The following is a 16,625-nucleotide window of genomic DNA, read 5'->3' as shown; positions in this document are numbered from 1 at the left end:
TGAAAGCTGCCCGCGGACGCTGCCCCTCCTCCTCTTCCTCGACGCGCTGAGAGAGACGCTGTCTTTTCTCCTGCCGAGAAAATCCAGCTCCGGCGTTTCCAGCCTACTCTTGCGAGTGACTGGGATATCGAGTCCTGGAAGGAGATACAAGACCTCCAACATTCTATTTCAGAGGTATGGTGTTGACTAAACCCTTAGAAGAGAATTCTTGAAGCAAACCTTGGCAAAACCAACTTAACTTAAACTGCTACTTACTTACTCCCCTCCCAAGTATTAGGCTTAGGTCATGTACACTGGGGTAGGCGTAGTTAGAAGCACCAGTTGAGTACGTTAGCCTAATGTATATATGAATGTATATATGTTTTATTCATTTTAAACCATTGTATGGCTAAGAAACCATATCAATGCTTTTACAGTATTATTTCGCAATCCTCATTTTACTGTACGCACTTTTTATAATAACTAGTCTTGCAATTGTGGCAATTCATTTCTCTTGTACGAGAAGAAAGACTGTTCAATAAATAATACCTTTTTATTGAAAACGCCCGTCTCTCTGTTCTCTGCATATTGGTGAAAGTAATCTGCACAAAACTGACTGAGTAAAATAACTGTCTATTGTTTCACACGACTGTAGAGATTAACTCTTATTCTAAGGAGCAAAGTTGTCATGTTTATGCGGTTGTTGGAAAACTGAATCCCTTCTTGTCTGTACCAGGGAAACTGATCACTTCCTATTCAGAGAAGAAAGTTTCCAGTGACCTTTGAGCTAGTTGGTAACAAACCCAATTAAGTTTAGCATAGTCAGTGGAGACCTGGAAGATCCGCACTTCTACGTCTATACTACTGTTTATGTTATTCCAATGCGCAGGGCCTATTGGGAAAATAGGAACTACACTACAACCATACTTTCCCACCTCAACCCGATTATTCCCTGCTCCGACTATTAAGTACTCCAGTTGTTAGCTTCTCATATTCTTAGATATTTTGCGTCCCTGTACAAGATTTTTTCGAATCTTCTATTTGGTACAATAAACGTATCAAATTATCAAACCATACTATCTTATGGAAAGAATGGGTAACTAAAGGTATAATTTAAGTTAAACAATTATTGTGCGATATAAAACCTCTTTCTTTTCCCGAAAAATTAATAATGGCACTTATAATAATGGACCTTATACAGTGCAACAGCTATTTCCAACAGAAGTGTCCCGGCGCTATAGTGGAAGTTAAGTAGGAAAAAGCTGGTCAGGTGCTAATCCTGGCTAAACAGCTAGGTATTCAGGGTCTGCCTGAACTCTCGTTCCATTGCTACACCTCGCATATGTGCTGGCAGGGTGTTCCAAAGCTTGGCTGTCTTCACTGTGAAAGATCTGCCTCCCACTCGAGATTTGGCAAAATGGGGTAGACAGAGCAAATCCTGGGAGTTAGATCTTGAAGTGCGTTTAGATTGGTAAGGGCGCAGCCTATGACTGAGGTACCTAGGTCCCTTAATATGTATAGCACGATGGGCTATGGTTAAGGACTTAAACGCAATCCTTTTTGCAACTAGAAGCCAAAGCAGTTTCCTTATATATTGGGAGATATGGTGTCGGAATGGTACCCGGCGGATAAGTCTTTTTTTTGCCACATTTTACACCATCTGGACTCAATGGATCAGATATAGAGGAAGGCCAAGGCAAAGACTGTTTGCGTAGTCCAGCTGAGATGTCACTGTAGCATGGACTACCATCCTACAACTTTCTTCAGGTAGACAGTGTAGGAATTTCCTGAAGCTTTTTAGTTTCCAAAAGTAAGGCGAAGTGATGTGCTGGACCTAAATCACAAAGAAGAGATCCAGTCCCACTTGATGCCTAAATTCCTAGTGGATATTACTGGGCTGGAGGGGAACCCAGTTCCACTGGCCACCATAGTCCACCTTGCGGTGTTGAGACTTGGCCGAGAAATAGGACCTCGGTCTTATACGCATTCAGTTTAAGTTTGATCAGGTTCATCCAGCATACAATGTCCTTTAAGCACCCTGATAGTCTGGCAAATGAATCCTCAGAGTTGTCTTTGAAAGAGAAGACCAGATGGGTGTCATCCACATAGAAGACAGCTTTCACTTCCCCGGAATTAATAATGGTAACATGAGGCGCCAAGTAAATATTAAAAGGTAAAGGGCTAAGGGCCGATCCTTGTTCCACGCCGCACCATAATAGTTTAGGGTCCGATTGATACGGTTGGAGAAAGACTCTTTGAGATGTATCAGTAAGATAAGATCTAATCCAAGCAATAACTAATCAAATTTAAATTTGATCTCTCCTCCACCTATGCCGTTAGATATGAATCCCTAAAATGAGTTCTCTTACAAAATATTTCCATTCTGAAGCTAGCACAACTTCCCACATGCTCTACATCTCCAGACCCAATTAGAATGATATCTCTCCTTAAGGCATAATATATATATATAAATATTTGCATTATACTATGCCTTCTTGTTCCAAATCTAAAATTGAGTTAATGTGGGGATCTGATTTTCAGCATTCTTTTTCCTAAAGGTCTGGGGTACGATCTGGAACAAGACACATCACACCTCATGTAACGCCAGTACAACACAAACCCTTTTTTATTTTTATAATAGATTATATATTACCCCACTTTCTTTGCAAAAGTACAATCCTACAATTACAAATAAGTGCTGGTCTACCAATACTCAATCAGGCATATATTTACATATGTTTTTTTCAGTGTCCACTAATTACAACCTTTGGGTTCAAGCCTGTACAATGATTTCCACTATTTGTTTACTATCTTTCCATTTGATATTAAAAGTATTTTTTTTAGGAAGCTCCTCGCATCTCTAGCCAGCCTATTCAAAACTAGGTAAATTTGTGGATTTGTTACTTGCTATTGCTTTCCATATCATTATATCCAACTGGAAGGATGCCAAAAATGTCACTGTTAATGGTTGGTTATTTGTCTTCATCATAGACTTGATACAGCATCAGCCGCTTCTACACTACACATGATCAAAAAAGACATATTTTGGTCTCCACTCACTGGTTATCTGAACAAAAAATAAAAAAGTTCCAAGGATTGCACAATGGTTTTTCAACCCCATGATTATTTTTTTCTCCCCTTTGTTTGACAATATATGCCTTTTATTACATAATTGGTATTATATTATATAAGATAAGTAATGATATGATATATGAAATTAACAGACGCAATACGTTTTAATCAGAAGTACATTTTATTTATGATATATTTTCAAATTATGTATTTCATATCTTAATACATATATTTTTTCTCCCCTTTTTTCTTGTCTTCCCCTTTCTTCTTTCTTTCTGTTGTTCTTTTTCCTTCTTTCCTTTTTCTCCTTCTCCTTCTTTTCTTCTCTTTTTTCTTTTTTAATTACAAAATATAAAAAAGCTATTTAGAGGTACAGAACATTGATATTACTTCAATAAGTCTATTGTACAATATATCTCTCGCTATATTCAACACTATTTATTGTATGTACTCTGTTTTGTATTGCTCTATTCGTGTACTAGTTTCCTAATAAACAAAAGATATTTCTGGGCATCTCTATTACATTTCAATAAAGCTTTATTTAACAAACATTAAAAAAACAATTCACTCCCTATTGCTACACAATACTATGAGCTCAACTTGACAATTACAATGCACAACCCTATTTATACGCATCCCTCAGCTACAGCAAACTCCTTCAGAACCACCTGCTGATCCTCCGAACTGAACCATTGGTTTAGGAGTATGGATTGGGCTTTGGTGATTTCATATCTCCTCTAGAGTGTTTTGTTTCCCTACACTTCAGTAACTAACCATCCTCATATTGCTACCACTTGATGGAGTGGGGATCTTTAAACCTCATTCTCTTGGAAGAGACATCATACAGAATCCCCTACTGGTCATATGGACTTGAAATGTTTGAACTGTTGAGGGAGAGCTAGCATTCATAATTAATTTAAGTTCAATGAAACAAGGATAGTTCCACAATGACAACAGAGAGAACGGCACACAACCAAAAAGGATTATTTGCAGATTATTAGTGCCTGACAATCAGCAAAGGTGGCAATGATTAATGAAATATTTCACTACAGGAAAAAAGTTAAGGCGCTCATGAACTCTGAATTTAAGTATTATGAAATTCAGAATGCAGATAATCTACATTTAAAGAATGCAAAGTATCCAAAGTGAGTGTTCCATAAATAAACTAGCCCCAGTTAAATTAAACAGTGAAAGTGAGAAGGGGACTTCTAAAGGTTGAAAAAAAGGTGTCATCATCCCCTGAACCTCAGTAAAAGTTCATAAGAAAAAGAGTGCTTAGCATGAAGCTTCACACTTGGGGCAATCAGAAAGGTAAAAAAATCTCTTTCCCAACTCAGGAAATGGTCTCTGCCCCAACTATTGTAGAACACCAATTAAAAGCACATCCATATCTCACACCCACTGTCCAGAGCGAATTCCCTGGCAGCATTTACTGGGAGCTGCCATGGGATTCTAATTTCCAATGCCAACACAATTGGGTACATATCTGCTCATCCTTGAGAGTTTCATCTTCCTGGTGCGCTGAGTACAAGAGATTCCTTTAATTGTCATTTCTCCACATCTGCAGCAAGCGTTTTGTCCTCATGCCTCATCATCAATCTAAGGGAAAATATTAAACCTTTCTCTAGCTAACGAGGGACTTGATAACACACTTGCAAATAAAGAAATAAACAGCGTACCAGCATATTCAAAATGAGTAACATTTGGCTACGGAATAATGTCAAGCTAAATTAGCTAGAAAATCAAAGTAGAAGCACATTATAATATTATTGCCTATAAGGAATCATTCTGTCATCATTATAATGTAAATATCCAATAAATGCAAATACATGGGTTATTTATTCACTCCAAGCAACTACTTATGATTTCTAAATGTGCACAGCAATATTCATCTGCGATAGTGCATAAATGTGAAACACGCGCTAATGGGTTAAAGCACACATGAAATATACAGATTATTTATCATAACATATGAATAGAGTATATCTAGAACGTGGAGTCTACATTGGGCTCTCCAGTGAAAACAGAGCTATTCCTGTTTTACATGAGGCTACAATGCCTGAATGCAGCTAGTTGGAATGTGTGACGGCATACATATTTTATACATAGAACAAACTGTTTTACCTTGAATTCATAGAACAGTCAACAGTACACTAAAGAGAAACAATGCATAATCACCTTGAAACATATCAATCTGGCTGGCACATGGGTACTTTATGTTGCGATAAAAGCTAATTTAGCATTAGGTTTTCCAAAACGCTGCATATCAAGGTTGCAAGTAAAAGCCTGCCTTTAAGCTACTAAATACATTTGTATTTCAAATGTAGGAAAGTGAGAACTATTGTTGCTGGAGATAGGACTCAAGTGCTCTCGACAGTTGCAAGAGCTCACTTAAAAAACATGGCGACATCTCTGTAAACCTTCGATCCAACAGTCGCATCGCAGTTTGCAAACTGAAATCGCCAGCTGTCCCTGAGGCATGGAGCTGTACCTCTTACTCATAAAAAACATTGGTTTATGCCTAAAAAAGGAATAGAAAAGCAGGAACTATGGAGTTAGTTGTTTGTGCAACGTATCATTATTCTAATATTGCTCAAGTGCGCAAAAATAAGTCAATAAATGTGATAGGAGCTGTTTACATAGCCATAAAGTAACTTAATGAGACATATGTATGCAAAAAAATATCAATAAAATTATTGTTATGGTTCGTGTCGTCAATAAAACGTTAATGTTATGGAAATAATCGTTATTATATTGGTTCGTTGTGAAACTACGTACCTCAGAGACGTTTGTGGACAATAGACTGATGTCGCTTCTGCCCATCTTTAAGATACCATTGTCCACGGTCTATAGTATGAATCTGGATAGTGAGGCAGGAAAATAACGTTGGACGTGGCAGTATGAGGTTTCATACACTGAAGTGGGGAGCACAGAATTCACGCTCCACTCCTAGACGCACTGCGTTACTGGATACTTCATCCATCCAACTGTTCACCATTCCGCAATCCTCAAAGTTAATCCAATTTAATTCACAATATTTCCAATATTTCCCTCCACATGTGTGACATAATGTATTTTGGAAGCTTTTCATATTTTCGTGTGCCCATCTGGACTTCATCGGAAATATAATCCAAAAACAACAAGTAGTTTAGAGCAGCATCTCTTTATTTCAAACCCAATGCATTTCGGGCTGTAGCATCAGCCCTTCGTCAGGGGACAATGCAAAATCAACAATTTCAGGAGAATTCATCAATGCCAGATTATAACGTTTTCCACCAAACACACAAGAATTTATACTTCAACATGATCTTATTCGTTTTAATGTTTAAACCATCGTTAACAATCTATTTTAATACCAAACCCCCGTGATCCCCCCTTTTTTAAAAAAAATAACATAAAAATAAACAACCTGCGTTCCCTTTATTTTCATGGTGCCACCCTCTTTGTACAAAAAACGCACTCAGAATACCTCTTTTACCCTCATGCTGCTTTTCATTCTTCCTCCATATTCAAATGGCTCTCACTTATTTAACTTGGAGGACGTGCAAGTAGACTCACTCCTTTCCCTTCCCTTCCCCGTTGAATACTGCAGTGTACTAAACATGGTGCATGCAGGGCAAAGTACTTCCTAGTTCTTCACGTAATATGATAAGAAGTTTGATAGCAATGGATTAACTCTTGAAAAATATGGTGTGCATACCACCTCTTTCATAGTATGAGGTTTCAGGCAACTTCAGAAGACACTTCAGATTAGATGGATAATGGAGCGTACACAAAGGATGGAGAAGAATAGAGAGTCAAATGCCGAGGAAGAGTGGAGCAGGTTTTGTTGGTGAGCCAGATACTAACACTAGGGAGCAGTCTCAGGGAGTGGTGATGGAAAATTAGATTCTCTGGAGATTTTCCTATACCATTTATTTATTGATCATACAAGAAAGAAGACATACAGTGCAATCTTCAATTTCAACCAAAGCCAGTCAATGGTCTATAGTAAAGTAGATCAATTAGACAACAGGGAAGAGAAAGGAAGATAAAAGAAAGAAAAAAGTAAAAGAGGATGCATACACATCATCTAGTATGAACACAGTTTTGATCGATGAGAGACCAGTCCTCTGGATAGCGAATGGAATTCCATATCAGACTATTTGATTTTGTATCTTCCACCATAACCTGTTAGTTAACATTAAAATAAATGAATAACAGTTTAAGTAGTAATTGTATCAGTCTCCCAAAAAGCTGTTAGAATATCTCCATTTGATCATTAAGCTGCCATTCCCTTTGTAGCAATACGATGCATATCTTGTAACCCTGTCTCAATTGTTGGCATGATGTCTATATTACAGTGCAGGAGAACCCCTATCTTTTCAACTTCCAGTGAAGTAGAAAACCATCCCCAATGTTTAGGTACAATTTCCAGAAATGTGTATACAGCTTAATTGACAGTTCCTCCTGGTTACTAGTAATTTCGTGGTTTTCTTTTAGCGTGTTTCCCACTGACCCCCTAATAATAAATTATTGCACTGTAAAAAATTGGGCAACTGGTTGAGGGGGGATGAAATCCTACAGAAGCTGGAAATGCAATCCTTGTCAACATGAGGCACAAGCAAACCCCAAATTAACCTGTGCTCAGCTCTCTGGTAGCTTGGCACAGAGCAGTCAGGCTTAACTCAGTGACAATGTGTTAAGTATTTATGTAGCACTTCAAACAGAGAGAACTGAAAAAATAAAGTTTACAGGGACATTATAGTTAGGTTCACATTTTACCCACACAAAACCATGGAAACCATTATAGTTATAGTTATACTTATCTGAAGGAACTATAACTTGAGCCGGTAAGTAACTTTAGGTCACGAGTTTTAATTTCTTAACATAACTATAGGTATAGCTATAACTGCTGAATTGCTATGGTTCTGTTTGGGAAAAACGGTAACCTAACTATGAAATGCATGTAAAAATGTCAGTGAAAAAAAAAAATATATATATATATATACATATTAACTGAAAAAACCATAGGTTTTAGGGACGTATTGTTAGAAATTAGCATTTAAAAACCCTAGAAATTCACAGAAAAACCATAGGTTTCAGGGACGGTATAGTTAGAAATTAACATTTAAAAAACCTAAGAAATTAATTGAAAAAAACACAGGTTTCAGCGACATTATAGTTAGTTATACATTTCACTCATACAAAACCAGAGAAATGTGTCCGTTATAGTTAGTAGAGCTAACTATAACTCGCGCCCCCACTATGCACTGCTGATGACGTCACATATTACATCACTCATGACATGGTCAGTGACATCACTCACTGATGACATCATTCAGTGAATGTGTGTTTCTGTAAAGTTTAAATATGATATATATATATATATATATATATATATATATATATATATATATATATATATATATATATATATATATATATATATATATATATATATATATATATATATATATATATGCGCCAAGGTGTATTGAAGAATAAGTGGGTGTATAAGTGTCTGAAGGGATGATTTGGTAGGTGCGTGACTGATTGTATAAGTGACTGATTATGAGTATCTTACTGAATGCATCGGTTAGTGAGTAAAATGTGTAAATGTCTGTATCAGTCTGTCGGTTGGTGTATAAATGGCTGCATGGGTTGGTGAGTCGCTACATGACTGTCTATGTGGGTTATTGATTGGTTGTCTGAGTATCTGTATGGGTGCCTGAGTGTCTATGTGAGTGGGTGACTCTGTGCATAGATGTGTAAGTTAGTGATTCACAGGGTGTATGGGTTCAAGCGTGCATCTATGAAGGGCTGTATGGGTGGGTGAGTGTGTGTATGGGTGTGTTGGTGAGGGAATGGATGTCTCAGTGGTATATGTGTGAGTAACTACGTATGTGAAAGGCAGTATATGTGAGTGTTGGAGTATATAAATTACTATTCCTGAGAAAGAGTGATTGTGAGAGTGGCTGTATGGGTGAGTGTGTGCTTGTATCAGTGATTCTATAAGAGAGTAAGTATTTGTTAGTATTTGTATAAATAAGTGAGGTGGTCTGTGTATAACTGTATAGGTGAGTACATGGGTGTGATTGATTTATTGCATGACTGAGTAGGTGTGTGAGAAGTTCTATGGATGAGTGGCGGTGTGTGAGTGTATGTATGGGTGTATGAGTGCAAATGATACTGCGGTATTGATTATTGACTGCATGTATGAGTTACTGTATGGGTGAATGAGTGGATGTGTGTGTGTGTAGACCTAGGAATCACTGAGCGGGTATGTGCTAACTGCCATTGGTCTGTCTATGGTTTCAATATTGGTAGTCTGTATTTTAGAGTGGGTGTATCAAAGTTTTTATTAGGTTGTGAGGATGTGCATCAGATTATTACATGGATGAAGTCCACTTGTGTCCTGATGTCCTAAGGAAAACAAGAGGATCTCATTGCCCCACCAGCAGTTCACCAGAAGACGTGATTGCAGAGTGGTGTAAAAAGGGGCCTGGCCTCAGCCCACCTCTCTGCAACTCAGCTCTGTGGCGCTTACTGGAGGTACTTGGTGGGCTAGTTGGCCCCCAAGGACCCTCAGGATTGAAGGGGACTTAATCCCCAATTTACAATGTGCCAGGGGGTGTTTTTGCACATTTCTCATATCAGGCCTTGCCCCCTTCCTGCACCACTGTGCAAACACACTCCCTGGCGCGTTGTAAGTTGGGGATTAAGTCTCCTTGAATACTAGGGGTTCCTGGGGACCAACTAGCCCACCAGGTACCTTCAGTAAGTGCCACAGAGGTGCCTTTCAGAGAGTTGGTCCGAGGCCACGCCCCCTTTCTACACCTCTCTGCAAATTTGCCTCTTGGCGCACTGCTGGAGGGGTGATGAGGTCCTCCTGTGTCCTGAGGACCTCAGGACCACGTGGCCCCCTTTTGAGGCTTTTGTCTGCCCCAGGAACCCCATCCCCCAGGGGCATTGCCTCTTTCTTTAAAAAAAAATATATTGTTGTGGAAGAGGGGCTGCGTGGCTGCCCATCCCGGGCCACTTCTGGCCCCGGGAACCTCATCCCCCAGGGCCTGGCCTCTGTGATGGGGACCGTGGAGGGAGCCCCAATGCCCCCACAGTCCCTCCGCACCTCCTGCGGGAACCGGCATTGCTTTTGCACAAGGGGAGCTGCTGACATGCAGCTTCCCTTGTGCAAAAGCATTCTGCTTTGGTTTTTGGAAGCGAGAGCAGGTTTCCCTGCTCTCGCTTCCAAAAACCAAAGAAGAGTTTGCTATGATAGGGCGGGAGGTGTGCTCCCGCCCTGCATAGCAAACAGCAATGTCCCGAAGTGGGCACCCCAGGACATTGCCAGAGCCGGCCCTGGGGGTTGGTGGTCCCCAGGGCCATCAAGGGCTTCAGGCGGGGGGCCACATGGTCCCCTCCCTCCATTTTCAAAACCCCGGCTGGTGGTGGTCTCTGGGGGTAGCATGCCCCTGCATTCAAATTAATAAGCCCTGGGGAGTCGGCAGTCCTGGGGTGGGCCACAGCCTAATTTTATATTAGGCTGTGGCCTAATATAAAGGCCACACCCTAATTTCATATTGGCCCGGGCCCTGGCCCACCCAGGGGCTTTTTTTAGTAACAAAGCGTGGGAGCCCGTGCTTCGGTTTCTTTTTTTAAATGCTTTTTTTTGGCCCTGGGAGACCCGGTGGGACCCCCTGAGCAAGCCTAGGGTGTCAGGGTGTTTCTACCCTGCCCCCTTTTCTTGTTTTTTAACCTCTTTTTCACTGTTATTCTTGTGACTCGGTTCTACCGAGTAACAAGATAGCTGCCAGCAGTTCCTGGTTTGGAGTGTTGGCAGCTAATCAGAGTGAAGCTCGTGCCCAGGAAGGTTTGCAAACACTCCTCGGTGCTCAGATATCAATATTTTTAATTTTTTTATTTCTCAGGAATACTGAAGGGATTTACATCATTTAAAAAATAAAGTCTCTTTCTGAACCAAGGGCTACTTTTTTGCCAAATTTGATGTATTTCTATTCAGCAATTCGGGCTGTAGACTGTTCCAATTTTTCCTATGGAAATTAACATGGGGAAAACTCGTTTTGGGACCACCCTTTTTTCTCATCCCCCGCTTCACAAATCACCCTGAAACTTTCAAGACAAGAGCTGGACGGAGCGCCTCATTAGTTTTGAAAATTTCACGAAGATTAGTCAAAGGGTGCCAAAGATATTGGCAAAAGAAAAAAAGATATTTGAATAGAAATGAGGTCTAAGTATATCTACCCACTGGCGACCGCCAGTAGGTAATATATATATATATATATATATATATATATATATATATATATATATATATATATATATATATATATATATATATATATATATATATATATATATATATATATATATATATATATATATATATATATATATATATATATATATATATATATATATATATATATATATATATATATATATATATTTACTGAAAAAAACATAAGTTTTAGGGGTTTTATAGTTAGTTGGACATTTCACTCGTGCAAAACCATTGATATTCCCCGTTGTAGTGTTGTAGTTAGTTGAACTAACTATAACTCCCGTGCCCACAATCCACTGCTGATGATTTCACATATTATATCATTCATGACATGGTCATGCAGTGGATTGCGGGCGCGCTAGTTATAGTTAGCACAACTAACTATAACGGGGGAATTTCAATGGTTTTGTACGAGTGAAATGTCCAACTAACTATAACACCTCTAAAACCTATGGTTTGTTGAGTGAATTTCTAAGGTTTTTTAAATGCTAATTCCTAACTATAACATGTCTGAAACCTATGTTTTTTTCAGTGAATTTCAAAGGTTTTTTAAATGATAATTTTTAAATGTTTTAATTTTTATATTTATTTTTTTTTATACTGATTTACTAAATGTTTTTAAACTATTGATTTTTAGATATTTTATTTTTTAAATTACATTATAATTACATTATACAATTCATTATAAAATATACTTTCTCAGAATGAATTACTTTAGTTTAAATATTTTGCAAATAGGCAATATAGTTTTTTTTTATTATTGATTTTTTGTTGCACCTAAAGCAGATTATTTCATTACATATCACTTATTCAGAGCAAACAACTACATGTTCTCCAATAGGTACAGAGAAATAAAACAACAAAATAACAGATACATTTCTGAGGGGAAACAGTGAGTATTTAACTTAACTTGTATCACATATATATTTAAACCATTTCCCCATTGATCCATTGTTGTATTGGAGTCCAGATTTTCATGCCTAGTTGTTTCTTTTTTCTTCCTTTTGTTGCATATATAGCAAGTCCAAATTTATGTCTAGCTAATAAACGAGCCCTCCACATACAAAACGATGATGGTTACAGATTTATCCACTCCTGAGTGATACATGCACGAAATTCAGACATCAAAATAAATATCAAATATTGTTGTTCAATTTCTATACAGTCTGTAGATAGTCCAAATAGTATCAGATCAGGAGAGAGAGTTATTGTTTTTCCTATAATTCTTTCACTAAGTTTTTGAATTTCTGAAATTATATCAGCTAATTTAGTACAAGAAAAGAACATATGTATTGCATCTGCTCCCCTCAAAGTACAACGATTACAACTTATACCAATTGTGACCCCCCATTTCATAACTTTGGCTGGTGTGTAATAAAGATCACACATAGCCATATATTGTTGAGTTCGTGATCGCCCCGAAAACAATATGGAGTTAGCTGTCTTGATTGATTCTTTTATCAACAGATCATTTATTCCTAATGTCTCCTCCCATTTATGATAAATCATAGAAAGATCGTCCGAAAGGTAGGTCATGAATATATTATATAAATACCCTATTTTTCTTTTAACATAAAGACTATCTATTACCAGAATTGTTTTTAAACCTTGTCGATCATTAATAGAGAGTGAATTTAAAAAGCTATAGATCTGTAGATATTTGAAATAGTCATGAGGGGAGAGTTTGAATTTGTGCTGAAGTTCAGAGAAAGTAGATAGAGAAGTGGAATTAGCTGAGTATAGATCAGAGAGATAGCAAATACCCTAAAGATTCCACCTTTTCATCGCCGGGTATCTAAATATAGGGGGATAACTGAGTGGTGAATTTAATGGAGTGTATCTTACAATCTTTGTAATCCCAATCAATTTTTTTTATGATTCTCCATGCTTTATATGCAGCCAATATAATCTTAAATTTTGTTTTTTTATAATAGCTTGGTTCTATTATTCTTAAGAGATGATTATTAGCTTCAGTACCTAGTACTAATTCATATATCGATGGAGAATGTGCTAATGATATAGGGTTTTTTTCCCAACAATCAGAGGGGATATGTATTGTAATACAGCTGCCAGATAATAAAATAGAAAATGTGGAACAGCCCAAACCTCCTCTATCTCTTGGTATAATTATCTTTTTATAAGCTCTCCGAATGCCTTTATATCCCCATAGGAATCTTCCTGACATTTTTTCAAGTTCTTTAAAAAAAAATAACGGGAATTTCAATGGGATTGTTCTAAATAAGTATATAAATTTTGGGAGTATCAGCATCTTTAACACATTGTTCCTGCCATGAAGCGATAAGTGTAGATGATCTATTATTTCCAAGGTTGAATTGGCTTTCTTAAGGATCGGAGCATAGTTTAAACTTGGAATCTTCGAGATTGGTGTAGTTAGTTTGATCCCCAAATAAATTGCTTCAGAAACTACATTGTTGAGAGGCGGAGTGTTTTGACCTACAAAAAGAATTTGTGTTTTGGATAGGTTTAATTTATATCCTGAAAAGGAGCCGAAGATTGCTGCTAATTCTTCAATCCTAGAGAAAGCCCTTTCAGTATCCTTGGTAACTACTACTAGATCATCTGCATAGGCAAGAGCACTATATGTGATGCCGCCTAACTCAACCGGGAGTATATTCTCATCTTGGTTTAATTGATTAAGAAAGATGTCAATATGGATGGCAAAAAGGAGAGGGGAAGATGGGCATCCCTGACGTGTTCCTCGTTGGATAGGAAATAAAGCAGATTTAGTATTTTCAACTTCTACAGCTGAAATCGGGTTTCTATATAGAGCTTTAATTAAGGTTATTATGCCTGGACCAAAGCCCTTCATAGACAGCACATCCCAGAGATAGGGCCATGCCACCCTATCGAATGCTTTTTCGGCATCCAATAGGGTGATCCCAATTGCTGTCTTAGAGGCCTCTGCCCAGTCCATCATGGCAATAATTCTCCGTACGTGGTCTGCTGTGTCTCTATTTGGGATAAACCCATGTTGCCATCGGGACACAATTAAAGATATTATTTTTGACAATCGTGTAGCTAGTATTTTAGAATATACCTTTCTATTGGCATTTATTAATGATATTGGTCTATAAGATGCAGGGCTAACTGGGTCCTTATCCTTTTTAAGAAATGTCATAATTACCGATTGGGCCCACGACTCCGGTGGTAAACCTCTCTGTGCCTCAAGAAAGGTGGTAAGCATATCTTGTCTTATGATGTTCCTAAAGATCTTGTAAAATTGCAATGGAATACTGTCAGGTCCCGTTGCTTTACCTATTGCTAACGAAATTAATGCATTTTCAATTTCTTCCCAAGTGATTTCTGATTCTAAAAATGCTTTTTGATCATTGGACAGAGATGGTAAGATATTTGCCCTGGCAAATTTCGTACACAATTCTAACGAATAAGAATCATTATTATGTGGATATAACTTAAGATAGAATTGACGAAAGACTTCCAGAATTGATTCGGGTTTATTATGTATCTGTCCCGTTTCGTCCTGTATTGAACTTATAGCATTGAACACTTCTTTTGGCCTGGTTCTCTTTGCAAGGATTTTCCCTGCGTTTTCACCCATCTCGTATAATTGAGATCTAAAAGTTGCCATCTGTTGTGCTGATTTAGATGCAAAGGATTCATAGCAGCAGGCTTTATGAATCGCTAGATTTGTTTCAATATCTGAGATTGGTTGCTTTTGGACAATTGCTGTTAATAATTTCTTTTCTTTTCCCAAAAGAATACATTCTTGTGCCCTTGTTCCACCTTTTCACGAATAATTTTTTGTTTCTTAATAACATACGATAGTGACTCTCCTCTAATCCCCGATTTAAAGGCATCCCAGACATTCTGAACGGAAGCCGTTCCTCTGTTAATATCAAAGAATTCTTTTATCCATTTTGCCATCATATCTACGTATTCAGAATCAGCTAATAATTTACGGTCAAAAGTCCAAGGCCTTACTTGAGATATTGATATATTAGTTTTAATTTCAATCAGTATTGGGTTATGATCCGAAATTATGCGTGGATATAAATCGAATTTAGTGTCACAAAGAAATGCCTTCTTAATGAAAAAGTAGTCCAAGCGCACAAACTTTTTATGGGGAAGAGAGAAAAATGTAAACCCGGGTGATGATAATTTTTTTTCATAAGCAACATCAAATATGCCATGTTCCAATATCAAAGAGCGTAAAGCCTTGAATGATTTCTTTTTGGGCCCTTGATAACAAAAAGTATCACATACATTCAAATTAGGGTCTAGATGAAGATTTAGATCTCCACATAATATTATTGATGGAGCCCAATTGGCTAATTCTAAATTTAAAAAGTTCAATATGGATGGATCATCTGAATTTGGAGCATATACGGCACAGACAGTCCAGACTTTGTTACTAATTCTAAATTCTGTAATTGCCCATCTACCATATTAATCTGCTTTACTCCGGATCGGAGCTCCCGAACCTCTTCTAGATAGAATTGCCACTCCTTTTGTCATTGTCCCTTGAGATGTACATGTCACTAAATTCATACCCAGATCTTTATATAAGTGTCTATCATTCCACGTGATATGCGATTCTTGAATGCAAAGAATATCAAGTTTCATAGATTGTATAATTTGTGCAGCAATCCCCCTTTTTTTATTGTTCAGCCCACGGATATTCCATGAACAAATTCATAATTTCTCCATTTAACTGAGTTTTTTGTCCCCCCTCCATTTTTTTCCCCCCAGTGCAGAACCTAAATTGAGTCAAGATGGATAACAAATAAATCAATACAGTCCAATAAATCTTATATCGCAACATATCATAGATATTAAGAGAACAAATGAAAGCAAGAAGAGATTTCCTAAAAGTCAAATCAGTAGCTTTTTTGCTTTTGTTTGCAACCCCATTTTTCCCCCCCGCCCTCCCCGAGCTCAACCCGAGCCCTCCCACCCCCTCCAACCCCCCCAAGCTATCGGGGCAGAGGGACTCATTAGTCCCTCGCATTGATGATGTGATAGGCGCTAAATGGTTCCCGTCATACCGCTCTACTCCATAATTATTGTTCCATCTCAAAACATAATCAGTCCAGATCCAGTATCCCTAATACTAGAAAGAGACAAAGAAAAGAATGGCCAACCAGCCAAATCAATCATTTGCAAATCCTGGTTTAAGCAATAAGCGCAAATACAAACATAAGTGGTTTATATTTTCTCCAACCCCTGTAAAACAGAAAAGTACTTACACTATATTGCACTCTTATTGATAGACATTGGAACATTAAGCTTAAAGAGTCGCTGTAGTCCA

This window comes from Lissotriton vulgaris, chromosome 6 (genome assembly GCF_964263255.1).
Source record: "Lissotriton vulgaris chromosome 6, aLisVul1.2, whole genome shotgun sequence".
Classification (NCBI taxonomy): domain Eukaryota; kingdom Metazoa; phylum Chordata; class Amphibia; order Caudata; family Salamandridae; genus Lissotriton; species Lissotriton vulgaris.
Note: the sequence above shows the minus strand (reverse complement) of the source record.